We start from the raw sequence: 17906 nt of genomic DNA on the forward strand, positions 1-17906 counted from the left end.
TGCCAGGGACTGGGGAGAGAGTGGGGAGAACCGGGAATGATTGCTAATGGGTATGGGGTTTCTTCTTGCGGTGATGAAAATGCTCTGGAATCAGATAGTGGTGATGGTTGCACAACTCTGTGGATACAGTAAAAAACACTAAATTGTGCACTTTAAAAGGATGAATTTGTGTACGTGAATTACACCTCAATTAAAAAAAAAGACCCAGTGTAAATTTTCAAGTCATGTAGGGACCCGTTCTTCAGCGCCCCCTAGGGGTGAACAGACTCTGGTGTGTTGCCTCCATCTTGGGCTGTGTTGAAAGAGGACAGCTCGGGGCATGGAACAGGAGCCCTTTCAAAGTAGCTCGAGCAAAGGGGAAGATTTGCCCGGTAAATGCAGGAATAGCTCGTGATGCCTGAGGCCAGGCAGTGCAGGACTCACAAGGTGTGAAAACAAGAATGGAAAGTTGTCTGGAACTAAAGCAGTCACTCTCCCAGCCTCCCTCCTGTCTCTGCTCCAGGCTCTTCAGCCCCCGGGGGATGCTCTTCGTCTCTATTTATGTACGAATCCTCATGACTGCTCCCGAAGGCTCTACCCCTGAAGAGCTCAGCACTGGCTAATATCCGACCCCAACACGACATGCTCCAATTCTAGGAGACACAATCTGATAGGACTGAATCCAGCTTCTGGATTGATTCCCCCAGGTCAAAGATGTTCAACCACAGTCCAATCAGCTGTACCTCAGAAGAGTCTGGGGGAAACGGGTCGTTTCTCTTGTATCTTAAGGATGGTCTGCAGCACTACGCAGTAGGACAGACAGGGCTGAAGATCACTTTTGTTCTGTTTCTCTCTGTGTGTCGGCTTTGCTTCCTCACCGCAAGCTGGTGTTTTCCATGTGGCTGCAAGCAGCTCCAGATCTACACACCTTGGAGAAGGAAGGATTCGTCTGCTTCCAGCCTGAAGAATCTCAGAGAAGGGACTTCCCTGGTGGCACAGTAGTGAAGAATTCGCCTGCCAATGCAGGGGACATAGATTCGAGCCCTGGTCCGGGAAGATCCCACATGCCGCGGAGCAACTAAGCCCGTGCGCCACAACCACTGAGCCTGAGCTCTAGAGCCCACGAGCCACAACTACTGAGCCCGCATGCCACAACTACTGAAGCTCGCGCGCCTAGAGCCCGTGCTCCGCAACAAAGAGAAGCCACCACGGTGAGAAGTCCGTGCACCACAACAAAGAGTAGCCCCCACTCGCCGCAACTAGAGAAAGCCGGCGTGCAGCAGCGAAGACCCAGAGCAGCCAAAAATAAATAAAATAAAATAAAATAAAATAAAAAAAGAATCTCAGAGAAGAATTCTGTTTGGTCGAGTTTAGGTCATGGGAAGGTCCTGAGGTCAGTGGAAACCCAGAGGATGGGTAATAATCCAGCAAGGTGCTCCCTCTATAGACATGTGAATGGGGTGGGCATGGTTCCCAAGAAGAGGAAGGGATCCAGAACTACAAGGTCCTCTATAGGGTCCATAAAAGTTGGAGATTAGGAGAGGATAAGACCACTAGCCTATCTGATCAATATGTGAGAGCATCTTGGAGGAAGGTAGGAGTTGAGGAGTATTTCCATGATAGAAGAGTTATCATCTGGTGCCTTCAAAGCTGCCAAGTCACTAGAACAAGGTATTGGGAACCCTCTCAACAGATTCTGACAATCCGAGGAGCATCCAGGGAAGCCTTCACCAATAAAGCACCCTAATACACATGCCTGGTAAGAACCTAGCACATGCTCACTACTTTCGCATGCCAAGAGCACCTCCGCAAATGAGTTCCTTTCCCTGCTTTTCAGATAAGGGAAACCGTGGCTCTGAAAGGCAAAGTCACCCATCCCGGTGGAGCAGGATTCCTTGCAGGGCTTCTGACTCCAGCTCAGACTCCTCCCATTATCGTGTACTGCCTCACCCTTTGCAGACCTCTGAGATGGTGCGGGGGGTCAGGGCCGGGGCTGGGTGTGGAGCCTGGATGTGTGCGGCCAGATGGAAGAAGCCCAGACCTCAGGAACTACAGTCACAGGGCATGTGGCCGTCGCTAGGCACGTCGAAGCTCCTGTGGGAGCTGCAGGGGCGGAAGGCAGGCGGAGTATGTGTGTGTCTGGGAAGCCACATCCTCCAAATAAACACATCCGTGAGGGAACTGGGGCACCTCCCTGTGACTGAGGCCATTTGTTTCTGAGCAGTAAACTGCGGCTGACCGGGAGACTGGCCGATGCTTCCAGGAAAGAAACTCATCTGATGCTCCACCAGCCCCAAGATGCCTGCCTCCAGGGCCTCCCCCAGCCCCCGACTGGAGCCCTTCTGTGGTCACCGTCTCTGAGGTGAGAGACCTGGAAGTGGTCACTTTGTTCCAGGGAAGTCTTGAGGGAAATGCAATCACTGCCTACATGTCCCTGTAGGGCTCAGATTTAAGGCAGAAGCAGCAGATGTGTCCTGGAAACACCAGAGATGACAGAGAAAGGAAGATTCCCACCCGACGGGACGAGAGACTTCTAGTGGTTGGAGATGTCTGGAGAACGAATATGGGTCACTCTGTGAGTGTGTGGGCTGCCTGTGGTTAGAGGTGTACCAGCTGAGCTTGAATGTCACCACGGAGGAGAGACGAGGAGGGAATTGCAGCCACGCCGGTGGATTAGGCTATGTGACTTTCAAAGTCCTCTCCCAGCCCTGAACTCAAGGTTTCTGTAGTACTCCTCCTCCTCCAAGCTTTATTTCCATTCCATTCCTTTTGTTCTAGGGAATACTTCTGTGATGAACATTGCCGTTTGCTTCCCAGCATTCCCACTCTCCCAGCATTCCAGAACAGCTGCCACGCGGTTCTGGTGGGACTGACCCCACCCCCAGCCCTGGGAAGAGGCCTTGGTTTGCCTCAGCCAATCAGCATGACCCCATCTCTTGCCAGAGTGATGGGTTACTGGGCAGGCAGGAACTGAAGATGAAGGCAACCGGGGCAGAGTATTCCCCCAGACACAGGTTTTGGTTCAGGCGTGGGCACGGGACCTCAGCAGGACAAACCGGAGGGCAGCCCAGGACTACCATGTGATGGCTGTGGGAAGGATCCCTCCCTGTCCCCGTGGGCATGACTGAAGAAGCACACACCCAATGTAACAGGTGCACTCCATGCCCTCCCCATATCTCCTGTCCCATTTCCCATTGCCAGCTCTTGATTTCTGTTTTTTTCAGCCTGAAGCTTTTTCTGGCTGCTGGAGCCCACTCTGCCTGCTCCCAGGACAGGCCAGAGTAGCTGGTCCACTTGGTGGGATAACTCTGATACATGGTTTCCCAAAATTCCTCAGTAGGATTGCACTCTAGTTTTCCAAAGATAATTTTCTTGATAACCTTTTATGGACTATTTCCCTTCTCTATCTCAGTTTCACATTTTCCTACTAGTGTTTCCTGGGATATCTTCCCAAATAAACTACTTATTCTCACATTCTCATCTCAGGATCTGGGGCCGGGGGTGGGTGTGGGAGAAGGGACCTAGCTTAAGGCACCTGGATTGTTTGCTGACAGCCAACCTGAGGCTACATGGGAGCCAGTGTTAGGATGAGACCAAGACATGGAAGAAGGCAGGGCAGGACAATGAAAAGTGGGTCCCTGGGAGCACTGACGAGCTGTTGGATCCACCGTGCTCGAAGTCTGCCTTCCCTCTAGACATTTCATTTTTGTGAACAACACATTCCCTTTCTAGTTTAAGCCGCCTGGAGTTGGTTTTCTACTACTTGCAACTGAAAGCATGGTGAGCGATGTGATTCACAACGTGGATAACCTCAAGCATGGCCTTGCAGATTGGGGTGATGGACAATGAATGTCTGATAATAAGGCAGGGAGAGACAACCTGCCCGGGAGACGGAGGAGATGGACGCAGTTGAACTCGCATCTCTGCCACTTAGCAGTTAAGTGGATGAGGCACTTACTTTTCCTCTCTAAGGCTCAGTTTTCTTATCCATAAAATAGGAGCCTTTCAGGGTTATTGTGAGTTCTGAAAAACTAACACTTGAAAAGTAGCTAGCCTGTAGCAAATGGTCAATAAATCATAGGTATCGTTGATAATAGAAGAAGGAAAAGAAGAAGGAGAAAGAGAGAAGAGAGAAGAAAGAGAATTTATTCTGTGCCCTTGAAGACGCTAGTGAACAGAAGTTCAGAGTGGGGGAGGGGAACAGGGCGTTGTCCAGACTGATTGGAGAGGGTCTATCTTGGGATGCAGGGAGGTAATAATAGTAGCTGACAGCTCTTTCTCAGCACCAGGCACTGTTCTGAGCCCTTTTCACTTGTAAATTCCTTTAGTCTTCTCAAAAACTCTATGAGGCACATGCTAGTATTACTATCACTCACCACTTTGCAGAGAAAGAAACTGAGGCACAGAGAGGTTGAGTAACTTTCCCAAGGTCACACAGTAAGTATGTGGCAGAGTCAGATGGGAACCCAGGTGGTCTGAATGCAGAGCCCACAGTCTTCACCTTACTGACTCTTTTCAGCCCCAAGATAAGGGAAATGCCACAAATGTTGAACGGTTTTCATTACAGGATGAGACGTCTGGGCTCTACCCGTAGGCAGTAAAGCTTTACTGACACTGGCCTGGGGACAGTGAGAACATTGCATAAACCCCTGGTAATTGGTTAAATAGCTATGGAGTCATCCCAGGAACCAGATTTTCATCCCATTCTTCCCATGGTAACAAAACCTCCAGTGCATTTTCCAAAAGCGAAACCAGAGAGCTGAGAAGCTGTTCTTAACCCCTCTGAAAGATAAGAGATTATGTAGGAGAAAGAATGAAAGATAAAATAAAGTAAGAAAAACTTCCGAGTGTTCGTGAGACCCTGAACTGTGCTCTCGTAAGAGGTTGGGAAACATCCTTTTCCAAAGAAGGCAGATTTTCACCCACCTTAGGATGGTTTCGGGGCTGAAGGAATACCATGGGACCCTTCAAAAATGAACTCCAGCAAAGCAGATAACTGTTCTTTCAAGTTTCATGTCACATAGCCCTTCACCCGAAGACCTAAAAAAGTATTGCAAAGATATTTAAAAGCTACGAAATAAATACATCACAGTTTTGAGAAATAAGAAGAAGATATAGAAGTGAACCAGAAACCTGGAGGAACCTTTAGGAAACCCAAAACAGATGATGGGCTCTGATGGGAAGAGGGAAAGCGTGGCACAGGGTATACATGGCTATGATAGCCGTGGTACGTCCAGGGCAAGGCATCTCGACTCAGCTGGAGTCCGGGAAGGGGACCGTGGCTGGAGCTATGACGTGGGGAGGCCTTAGGATCCTGGCCGTGAGCGAGGGCTCTGAGGGGATGGAATCACATTGGAAGAAGTCACTCTGGGTAGAGTGAAAAGAGATCAGGGCGAAGGATATCAGAGGCTGGGCAGAGGGAAGTGACTGTTCAATGACCAAGTATGTAATTTCTTCACTGTAACCCTGACTTCCCTTCTTTGTTGGCTTCATCACCTCTGTCACGTCCCCCTGAAGGTTTGCTGCAAGACATTGTTTGTTAGGGAGGTGAGGGTGGACGTACCAAAGAGGGACTAGAAAATGTTTGGGCTCCAGTCTGTTCATGGGGTCTCGTTCTCTTTGCCCTTTCCTCCTGCCCCACCATTTGTGTCATCTTCCCAGGCTGAGCCATATCCACACATGACCTTGCTCTGAGGCCTCCAGCTCAGAATGTTGAGCCAATTCTCCTCCCTTCCTGACAGGTTCGGGCCTTCAAAGCCCTGAGGTCGGGATCGTTAAGGGCAGGGGGTTGGGATTGAGGCCCTGACTGGACGGGCACTGAGAGAGAGTTTGGGAGCAGAGGGTCTTCTCACAGGACTGGAGTCACAGCGGCCCTGACTTTACATCCCCAGGGAGAGCAAATCTCTGCCTCTGAGAAAAGAAGGGGGAATACTTCTGGCCAAAACTGGGGGGTTGAACATTGACATTAGCGTTCACTCCATCCCACTAAAATGACAATAAAAGGGTCAAGATATAAACCCACAAAAATAATAAGACAAGAAGAGGGGATTATGCAACATAATTTTCCAGGGTGGAAAGCTGACGGGAGAGTGTAAATGACTTAGCAGACCAGAGGTAGCGGAATCACAAACGGGCAGGTAGGAAGCCAAGAAGCAAGTCGATCTACATTACAGAACCCCTCGAAGGCTTGGAAACAGAAGACATCCCTTTCCTCTGGAAGTGGGTGTGAAGGTGAAGCCAAAAAGAGGAATGATCGGTTAAAAGTCTGTTTAATTATCCAACTGATTTGAAAACTTACACCAACACAAAAACCCTCACACAAATGTTTATAGCAGCTTTATTCATAATTGCCCCAAACTGGAAGCAACTAAGATGCCCTTCTATAGGTGAATGGATAAACAAACACACAAAATTGTATATCCATACAATTGAATATTATTCAATGATAAAAAGAAATGAGCTATGAAGCTGTGAAAGACATGCATGAATTTTTTTTTTTTTTTTGGCCACACTGTGCAGCTTGTGGGATCTTAGTTCCCAGGCCAGGGATTGAATCCGGGCCCTCGGCAGTGAAAGCGTGAAGTCCTAACCACTGTACTTCCAGGGAATTTCCACACGGATGAATCTTAAATGCATATTGCTAGGGGGAAGAAGCCAGTTTAAAAAGGCTACATACTGTATGATTCCAAATATATGACATTCTAAAAAAGGCAAAGCTATAGAGAAAGTAATTGCCAGTGATTGCCAGGAAGCAGGGGAGGGTTGAATTGGTAAACCACTGGGGATTTTTTTAAGGACTTTGAAACTGTTTTGTATGTTACTGTAATGGTGCATTTGTCAAAACCCATAGAAATTTATAGCACAGTGAAACTTAACATATGCAAAGTTTTTTAAAAAATCACTTAGGAGGTCATCAGACCCCAGGATGGAATGTATAACGTGACAAAACAATCTAACTCTATTGCAAATGTATAAATGAGCCTGATTGAAAGGGGCCAGGGCGGGAGGGTGGTGGGGAGAAGTTGCTGACCTAAGTAACTTTGGAAATGAAACAAGACTAAAGGCAAAAGAAACTGTATATAATCACTATATTCTAGTTGCACTCTAATTCTTTCCCTTGAGTTTACAGGTTAACAGTTCTGATACTGCTATACATGTGCAGTGGAAGTGAATAATTAGGTAAATGCATGGAGACTGGTTTCTCACCGTTTGAGTGGGAGGTTACAAACAAGTAAGAAGAAGAGGATGATTCATTTCTTAATGGATTAGAGTGGGAGGTAACAGTATGAATTTACATTTAACTTAGTATAGATACCATACAGATGGTTACATATAGAACTGTTTATAGATATGTATATATATATGGTTTAGTGTACACACATACAATTTTTGTTCTGTCAGCTGAGCGAGCCTAGAAGCTACAACATCGCAATATCAATGAACATACCCAGCACCCAGATCTTGGTTTCTAATACCTCTCTCCAATAAAAAGAACCAGGACTCCTTGGAAAAATGGCTGGTTCTAGAACTGGGGCAGGAAATATACAAACAAGCCTGGGATGGAAAAGTAAGAAAGTGCTCGCACGTACATAATGTACACGCAATGGTGAGGGCATGTCCAAGGACAAGGGCACCAACTGGAAAAGCTCCTAACAGCCAAAGTTGGAACAATTTGAGCAACTAAATAAAGTAGTATTGATTTATAACTCAAAGTATAAAATAAATGCCCATACTGATATAAATAATGATTAAATAAATAAGCAGAGGAGACTAGTCAAATCTCCTGTACAGAAGAATTCCAAATAATTTATGTAGATACTCTGCCCTCAAGGAGGTAGAACATAACACCCCAGTCCTTAAATATGGGTTGTGCATAGTGACTTCCTTCCGAAGATTACAGTATTGGGAGCTGGTGAAAAGACTCACTTTAGAAGGGAGAAACCTGACAATCAGTACCTCAGTCAGGTGATCAAAGTTAATATCATCGGTGATAAGCCATGTTGGTATCATGTCCTCTTGATATGAAATGATGAGAATGGTGCTGTGCCTCTGTGGTCTTTCTCTCAAGAACACATAACCCAAGTCTAATCACTAGAGAAACATCAGAAAAATTCCAGTTGAAGGACATTCTACAAAGTACCTGAACAGTATTTCTCAAAATTGTAAAGATAATTTTAAAAAACATGAAAATTTTGAGAAATTGTCATACCTAAGAGGAGCCTAAGGAGACATGAATACTAAATAGAAACTTTATTTTTTAAATCCACAGAAACAATAAATGCTAGATAATGCTAGCTAGAACCTAGAACACCTTGAAGAATCTACTCAACTAAAATATATAGAGGGGGAAAGAAAGGAGGAGGGATAAACTGGGAGATTGGGATTGACATATACACGCTACTATATATAAAATGGATAACTAATAAGAACCTACTGTATAGCACAGGGAACATTACTCAGTAGTCTGTAATGACCTATATGGGAATAGAATCTAAAAAAGAGTGGATATATGTATATGTATAACCGATTCACTTTGCTGTATAGCAGAAACTAACACAACTTTGTAAATCAACTATACTCCAATAAAAATTAATTTAAAAATAAAATATATAGAAATACTTTCTGATAGAAGTTTTTGTTCAAGTTCATTCATTATAGGTACAGACTGAGGGTAAAAAAGCTGGATCTTTGGATGAACAAGTGATAGAAAAGTATACATTTTAGTAAAATCTCATTTTAGGGTGACAAAATAATTCCATCAAATTCTCATTAAAAGAAGATTATTAGAAATTAGTGTAAATTACATCTTGTCTAGTATCACCACTTCTGATTTTAAAATTTAAATCTACAAATAAGATGAAAAGACATTAGATGTTATTCTTGTAGACTGTTAAAACACTGGGGGAAAATGAAAATTTTCCTTTGGAATAAACTCAATGTATTATGCCCAAAAAAGTCTAAGAAGCAGTTTAACCCCAGATCCATTCCCTCCCTCACTACACAGGTGGGGGACTGTCTGTTCTGCACCTCAGTAGAAGCCTGAAGCTTCACTATCTGGAGAAGATAAAATAAGGATATCCAGACAGGAAGACAGCAGACACAGATGGGTGTAGAGTGTTAAAAATAAGGATGAAATGGAAGTTTACTTACTGGATGGTGAGACTGCCAGTCTTCTTCCCCCACTCAAATCCAAAACTACTAGTAGCCATGTTTACAAGGTCCAGCAAGGACTGGGTAGGCAAGCTCTCCAACAGAATGTTGGCTTGATTACCCTAGAGAGAAGCCCACAGTCACCAAGCACACACCCCTACCTCCAAAACACAAACAAACACAGAGTGTACAGTCAGATTTCGGTGTCTTCCTCAGACAAGAAGACAGACAAGAATCACCTGTTGTTTTGGGGAGAGCCTCTACTAAGAAATAAAAGCAACTCGGGAGAAACAGAGGCTTGCAGGGAGAGGAACACTTCAGGAAAAACTATCATGAATATTTTCAGAGAGATGAGAAGAATTATTCCATACATGAAACAAAAAGAAGGAACTATTAAAAAGAACATCCAGAGAACAAAAATGAGCTATTAGACGTTAAACATATAATAATAATAAAAGCTCAGTACCTTAAGAGAAGGAAAAAGCACATCAAAGACTGGGAGAAAATATTTGCAAAACACACATCTGATAGAGGCTTGTATCTAAAATATACAAAGAACTCGTAAACCTGAACAATAAGAAAACCAACCAATAAACCAAAAAATAGACAAAAGATCTGAACAGATACCTCCTCAAAGAAGATATGCGATGGCAAATAAACATATGAAAAGATGCTCAACATTATATGTCATTAGGAATTAACAAATTAAAATAATGAGATACCAGGAATATCTAAAAGCCAAAACACTGACAACACCAAATGCTGGTGAGGATGTGGAGTAACCGGAACTCTCGTTTATTGCTGGTGGGAATGCAAAATGGTACTGCCACTTTGGAAGACAGTCTGGAATTTCTTACAAAGCTAAGTGTAGGTTTGCCATATAATCCAGAGATGGTGCTCCTTGGTATTCACTTAAATGAGTTGAAAACTTATGTCCACACAAAAACCTACACACAAATGTTTATAGCAACCTTATTCATAGTTGCCAAAAACTAGAATCAATCAAGATGTCCTTCAGTAGATGAATTCAAAAAGTACCAATAGAGCCCAGTCTCTCGGCTCCTTGGCGGTAACTGTCTCTTTGGCCTTTTTACTTCTTCATTTCCAGGACTCAAATTTACTGCCATGTCCTCTGAAGAAGAGAAGCTCTTCGTGGGAGCCCACAACTTCAACACTGATAAGCAGGCTCTGGAAGACCACCGCAGCAGCTTCAGACCTATTTCTGAGGTGGTTGTTGTCAAGGGCTGGGAAACTCAGCGATCCCAGGGTTTCGGCTACATCACTATCACCAATCCAGAGCATGCCTCAGACGCCACGAGAGCCATGAATAGAGAGTCTCTGGATGGTCGTCAGATCCGTGTAGACCACGTGGGCAAGTCAGCCCTGGGGAACAAGAGGGGGTTCCTTTGGGGCCTATGGGTGTGGTCACAGTTACTCTAGAGGTGGTGGGGACCAGGGCTATGGAAATGGCAGGTATGACAATCAACCTGAAGGATATGGATATGGAAGGTCCAGAGACTATGGCGGCAGAAGCCAGGGTGGTCATGACCGCTACTCAGGAAGAAATTACAGGGACAATTATGACAACTGAGATGAGGCATGCACCCCTAATATAGATACACAAGGAATGAAACTTCTTCTGATTCAGGACCATCCTTCCAAATGGCTGTATTTATAAAGATTTTTGGAGCTGCACTGAGACATCTGTTTTAGTACATCAACCTCTGTTTTTGAATTGAGCTCCCAAGGTAGTTTGTTAAAGACCTATCAGAAAGCTCCATGTGTTTTTTAAAATTTTTCTCCCATTTAAAGACAAATTCTGAGCCATTTGTAGAGTATGGGTATTTTTTCCTTTTTTTTTTTTTAACCAGTTTTTTAGTTCAGGCTCTCAGGATTATTGGTTCTGGCAAATGTTTGGCCAGACTGATTGTTTTTAAAAATGTATATCTAGGAACATTTAAAAAACCTGTACACAATGTATAATCATGGTTAGGAAGCAACTTCCAACTGTTAACTATAAGAAATCAAGAACATGATTACTTAGAGGTGTTTTATACTCCCGATCTCTGTCTGATTATATAGAAATTTCTTCAAAATATTTGTGTATGTTTTTTTGTTTTCGTTTTTTTTTTTGGCCGAGCTGCGTGGCTTGCGGGATCTGTTTCCCAGCTAGGGATTGATCCCAGGCCACAACGGTGAAAGCCCAGAATCCTAACCACTAGGCCACCAGGGAACTCCCCCATATATTTTTTTTTAATACTGGAAGAAAAAAATATTCTGTTGTGTTTCATGGAGCATTTAGGACATCCTTCACCGAGTTGATTAAAAAGATGAAACCTGAAAACAAAACAAAAACAAAATAAAACAAAACAAAAAGTACCAATACAAGCAAGTTATTTTGAAATATGCAAGTAAATACAGAAAGAATTGTTTAAAAGAGTTGAAAGTGGTTGCCTCTGGGGAAAAATAAATAGTGAGGACAGGGTAAGAAACTAGTTTTTGTTGTAACGAAAGAAGAATTTGCCTCTTAAACAGTGTTAGTGGATCACTGTGATAAAAGTAAAAACAAAAATAGAGAAAAAGAAAAAAAGAACTGGAGAGGAAGGAAGACTCACACATAGACTGAGCACCCACTCTGAGCCAGTGCTGTTCCAGACACATCTTCATGCTTTGTCTCTTGGAATCCCCACCAGCCTAGAGCACGTATCACTCTCCTGTGAGCCAGGTGATAAAACAGAGGCATGCTGAAAACATGCCTGGGGACACGTATCTAACAAGAGCTGCCCAATCCGTTCATCTCCCTGCTCCCACCACTTTGGGCAGCTCCCACCAGCACATTATTTTTCTTCTGAGTTAGTTCCTCTAAGGAGAAAAGGTCTTCCCCAAAGCCTTCCTCCAGCCCCTGCTGACTTGGGGACAGAACTCTGTCAGTGATTTAATACAATCCAGATGGAAGGCTCCAATTGGCTCTTAAAGCATGCCTTTTGGGAGATTTGCAGATAAGCCTTGGGATGTGAGCAGAGAACAATAAAACAGGAGGGTGACAGAATACGAAGGCTGGGAGAGGGGGAGTCTCTTAGGGATGGGTATGAACCTGACAAAGCAGCCTCCTCCACAGCTGTCAGGCCTGTGGCCAGGGTTTGGGGCTCGGCCACCAGCCCAGAATCTTAGAGTCAGAGACACATGTGCTCCACACATTCACAAATTCCGGAAACACTTTTGAAGACCCAGTGGCAGACATTGGGGTGGGAGCTGGGGTACAGTGTTGAATCAGACACAGTCCTCTGCCTTGAAGGGTTCACAGACTAGCAAATGAGACAGAAAGATGGACGGATGGATAGCCAAATATTTATGATCCACTGGGATCATAAATAAACATTACAGTAGAGGCAGGGACAGAGTATAAGAGGAGGACAAGAGAAGAGTCCTTGTTATGGAGGAAATGACGTAGGACTGGGTCGTGAAAAATGAACAGACACATGCCAGCAAAAGAAGTTGGGAGGGGCACCCCAGGCAGAGAAAAGAGCAGGTGCAAAGGCATAGCAGCTTGAATGGATGGTGAATCATAGAAGCAGAGTGAAAGGAGCTCTCGGGGCTATTTGGAGCAGCCCCGTAGAGCTCAGAGAAGCTGGTGTCGTGAGATATGACATCCATTCCTGGTCCCTCCTCTTCCTAGTGTTGTGACCTAAACAAAGTCACCTCACCTCTCTGAGCCTAAGTTTCTTCATCTATTTTAATGGGTATGATAGATTTTAATTTTTTTAACAACATGAAAATAATATATTATGTTGCACTTTTTTAAATCAAGAAATGTTGGGCTTCCCTGGTGACGCAGTGGTTAAGAATCCGCCTGCCAATGCAGGGGACACGGGTTCGAGCCCTGGTCCGGGAAGATCCCACATGCCACGGAACGACTAAGCCCGTTTGCCACAACTGCTGAGCCTGTGCTCTAGAGCCTGTGAGCCACAGCTACTGAGCCTGTGTGCCACAACTACTGAAGCCCATGCACCTAGAGCCCGTGCTCCACAACAAGAGATGCCACCGCAATGAGAAGCCGGCGCACGGCAATGAAGACCCAACGCAGCCAAAAATAAAATAAATTAAATTAAAAAAGAAAAGAAATGCTATATACATGTGTGTCATGAAAAACAGGTTTCTTGGTCCAATCCTTTCTACCCCTGACTCACTTCCTCAATGCAACCTCTTTTAAACATTTATATTTTTGTTTACTTAGGTGGTAAGCCTCTGAAATTATTCCATTTCTTGATTTACAGATTTTAGGTAATCTATTGACTCCACGGTATGAAAAACGAAAATTTAGTTCACATAAATGCCCTCCTTTTTCTCTTCCTCTCTGTTTTGCTTGCTTATCTATCTATCTATCTAGTCTATCTATGTCTTCTTCTGTTTACATTTGAACATTTAAACAATGTACTTACACTTCTATCCCTTGTTTGTTTTATCAACTCTGGTCAATATCTCAGCAATCTTGTATGAGAATTAGACTATTAACTTCTCCACTTTTTATTTCATTTCCCCACCTCTAATTCAAGTATTCCACTGACTATACATTTATTTTTATATTGTCAGAAATTTTAACATTGACATTCTATCTTCAGTCATCACTGAGTTTCTATGCTTTGTCTACAAATTGTTTCTAAAAATTGAAAATAGTGTTTATAATCTTATGACTACATATTGTTTACTATGTAACCAATAGGATGCTATAATTATATTACCTCTATTGGGGTTTTTTGCCTTTTTTTCTTGACATTTATAATTGTCTTTCTTTTTCCCCCTGCATTACCTTATTTTGCCCTATCCCTAAGTTTTTCCAGTGTCTCGAGGATAACATAAAATCTATGTAATTTCTAGATTGTGAGCTCCACAAGGGCAGACATTTTTATCTGTTTTGCTCACCATTGTGTGTCCTCAATCTGCCATCTTGAACCTGAAGTCAGAAGTTTTTTTATCTACCTCTCAAGACTATTTTTTTGGCCGTGCCGCATGGCATGTGGGATCTCAGTTCCCTGACCAGGGATCAAACCCCTGCCCCCTGCAGTGGAAGCGTGGCATCCTAACCACTGGACCGCCAGGGAATTCCCTGAAGACTATTTTAAGAGGCAATTGTGCCAAAACAACTTTTTAAATGTCAAGTAGGACTTCGCTGGTGGTGCAGTGGTTAAGAATCCGCCTGCCAATGCAGGGGACACGGGTTCGAGCCCTGGTCCGGGAAGATCCCACATGTCATGGAGCAGCTAAGCCCCTGTGTCACAACTACTGAGCCTGTGCTCTAGAGCCCGTGAGCCACAACTGCTGAGCCCACGTGCCACAGCTACTGAAGTCCTTGCGCCTAGAGCCCGTGCTCTGCAACAAGAGAAGCCACCGCAGTGAGAAGCCCGTGAGCAGCAACGAAGACCCAGTGCAGCCAAAAATAAATAAATAAATAAATTTATTTTTTAAAAAAATTTAAAAAATAAAATTTAATAGAAATAATTTTATATTTATAGTACTTGACATTTATTTATTTATTTATTATAAATTTATTTATTTATTTATTTTTGGCTGCGTTGGGTCTTCATTGCTGTGCATGGGCTTTCTCCAGTTGAGGTGAACGAGGGCTACTCTTCGTTGCAGTGCACGGGCTTCTCACTGTAGTGGCTTCTCTTGTTGTGGAGCACGGACTCTAGGCGCGCGGGCTTCACTAGTTGTGGCTCACGGGCTCAGTAGTTGTGGCACGTGGGCTCAGTAGTTGTGGCTCATGGGCTCCAGAGCGCAGGCTCAGTAGTTGTGGCGCACGGGCTTAGTTGCTCCGCAACATGTGGGATCTTCCCGGACCAGGGCTCGAACCCATGTCCCCTGCATTGGCAGGTGGATTCTTAACCACTGCGCCACCAGCAGTGGTGCTCTCCATCACCTCCCAGACTAATGACTGTTCAACCTCTGTATGCAGTAATGAGAAGCTCACTTTCTATATTTAGGCATCTCTGATTCCTAAAACATCTTTCCTCTATTAAGTGTAAATTTGCATCTCCGTAATTTCTGGCTATTAGGCCTAGCTCTTCTTTCTAGGGTCTTAGCATGTCAGACAGCTCATTGCCTCCTGGGCTCTCCTTCAGAAACAGGACAGCCACATCATGACCTTCCTGGTGCTCATCTGTCGAGTTTACTCCCAGCTCCTCCCTTCATTCCCCCCACCATGCAAGTTCCCACCCTTCACTGTCCTGACCATGCTGCCCAAAGGGCAGCGCCTACAGCTGCCCACAGATTCTAGGCCCATCTCAATCCTCACAGTAGACAGTAAGTATATGAATGGTATTATTTTCTTAAACTCTCAATCCTTAAAACAGCATGAGGACCAAATATAGAAAATAATCTCTCTCTCATTTAAAATGTCAGGTCTTGTTAATACACAAAATATGTACTGAAAGGCCAGTATTGACACTCTGCCTTATTACTGCAATCACAATACAGCCTCCTAACATGGAGTTCTTCTCAAACCAGGTCCTCACATCAGCTTGCTCCAAAACCCCAGCCCAAGGACACAAACTGGTTTGTGGTAAGTTTTTCATTTGTTTGAGCAAAACAGAAAAATTGAGGGCAATAGAGTGAACGTTCCGTAAAGTTAAATTTATTAATTTAGAGGACTTTTCTTTATTCAGACACTCTGTTCCTATTCCTTGTTTTGGTATTAAAATAAAAGTATCGATATTAAAATTTGTATTAAAATTATTTTATAAAATGATGAGTGATTCCCATTCAAAGGTTCAAGGAACTACATCTTGGGAAAACTGAAGTGCAGATCAGATAATATTTTAATGGACTTCTTGGAAAATAAAAAGTAGGGAACCTTATTTAGCCCTCCAAATTGCAGGCAGTGGGCACAGGGGTGGGGGATCGTTGCTTATAGGCCCTTAAAATCCAGAAGTCTGGGAACTGGGCTAGATGGGTAGAGAGTAGAAATCCATGTGGTCTCTGATGTTAGTGGCAGTGACTTTAGGTCTGTACTGAGCACAGGCACTTACCTTTGCTACCCTGAAGATCAGCCTGGGGCAGTGGTGGGTAAGTTAGGCAGGGTTGCTGGATGAGATGGTAAACTGGGACAGGACCAAGGCCGACTTGCTGGGGCTCAGGCTATGGCACGGGCTGGCTCGTGGGGCATTGGAATAAGTCTTCTCGTCTTTTCCTCTCTTGGAGATATTGGCCAGGAGGGCCTGTGCCTGTACTTGTTACAAATGAAGGGAGGGAAGAGATTTTGTTATACTAAGATGGGTAGAGCTGAGCATCCAGTTAGTGACAAAAAATGAGATATCAGAGGACTTCCCTGTCAAATAACCTGGGGAATGCTACATTTAACAAAATCATACAGGCTTATTCACTACAGGGCTTTTAACATGTGTTAACTCCGTGTGAGATGCTTAATCTCCAGGAATCAAATATGCTATGTTTCCTCAAATTATGGACCCTTTACCCAGAAATGACTATGGAAAATAGAGGAGAAATATGATGAAGAGGTTTGACAGGCTAAGATCATAGAAAGCCTTGAACCTGAGATTCTCAGTCCTTCCTGTGTATGAGAGGAAGGTGGACTGAGTATTAAAAATGCAGATACCTGGGCCTCATCTCCTGACAAGAGGTCTGGAGCAGGGCCCAGGAATCTACATGTCTACAAACTAGTTCCCATGCGAGGGCTCTAGGGACCACACTTTGCAAGCGTGGAGTGCAGATGAGACGGTATCCACAAACAGAAGGCCTGGAAGCTACAGTTCAGACGGCATGCATGAACTCAAGCCTCTGAGCAGGTAGAAGTCTGGAGCTGAGAGCCTCGTTGGCAACTCCACCCCTGCTCAAAGGAATGGGAGTGGGGAGAGCTGAGCTGTCTTCTATCAGAGCAGAGGACATCCCAGCAAAGCCACTTGTCTTCCCCCTGGTGTCTGAACAAGATACTGCAGGTCAAGGCTCACAGACCCAGAGAGCAATGGATTAGCAGCTGCCCTGGGAAAAGTAAGGGGACAAGGCTCAACTCAAACCTTGCCTCTTCCAGAAAACTTCTCTTAATTTCATCCTCTCAACTGTGCTCCTAGAGTTTCTGAAACATACCACTTTACTCCGCCATGCCTCCTTCTGATGTGTCTGAAATGGTGATTTTCGAGCTTATGGGGACACAGATAGCTTTATTTCAGAAAGTGCAGAGCCTTAGGGATACCTTTTACAGCTGGAGGTATACATATACTAATTAGAGCTATGAAGATAACAATCAAGGAACAAATACCAGCGATGTAGCTGGACAGGGAGAAAGGGGGAGGGCAGATAGAATAATCTCCCATCTAATACGGCGGAACCTCAACAAAGTAGATACATTAAGAGACAGCAGAAAGGTTACATAATGTAACCCTCCACTTCTATGACATTGTGGAAAGGGCAAAATCATGGAGACATAAATTGGATCAATGGTTGTTAGGGAAGATTTGAGGATGAGCTGGAGAAGGTAATTGCTTTGCAAGCAGGCTTGGAGGCAGGAGGAAGGGGAAATATATTAGGGAGCGGAAGTGGGTTAGAGAAAGTCCCAGAAAGCATCCTACCTCGGCAGACCATGCCACAGTAGTGCGGAAAGCAGCCTGCTGGGCTGTGCACAGCACTCTCCCAGCTCTGCCCTGGCCGCTGACTAATGTCTTAGGGATGTGAGAGGCCCAGGAAGGGTTGCTACCAAGGATTCCAGGAGGGGCAGGTCACAGAATCTTGGGTAGGAATGAGAACAACAACAAGAGCAACTGACT

General features: G+C 44.3%; 1 pseudogene across 1 annotated transcript; it reads left to right on the forward strand.

Moving 5' to 3' along the window:
* The first annotated feature begins 1005 nt into the window (after positions 1-1005).
* On the forward strand, positions 1006-11256 carry LOC309636340 (RNA-binding protein 3 pseudogene; annotated as a pseudogene). The gene has a single exon. The product of its transcript is annotated as an RNA-binding protein 3 pseudogene (transcript).
* Positions 11257-17906: the final 6650 nt, after the last annotated feature.

Source organism: Balaenoptera borealis, assembly GCF_965194805.1.
Source record: "Balaenoptera borealis genome assembly, chromosome: 10".
NCBI classification, from domain to species: Eukaryota; Metazoa; Chordata; class Mammalia; order Artiodactyla; family Balaenopteridae; genus Balaenoptera; species Balaenoptera borealis.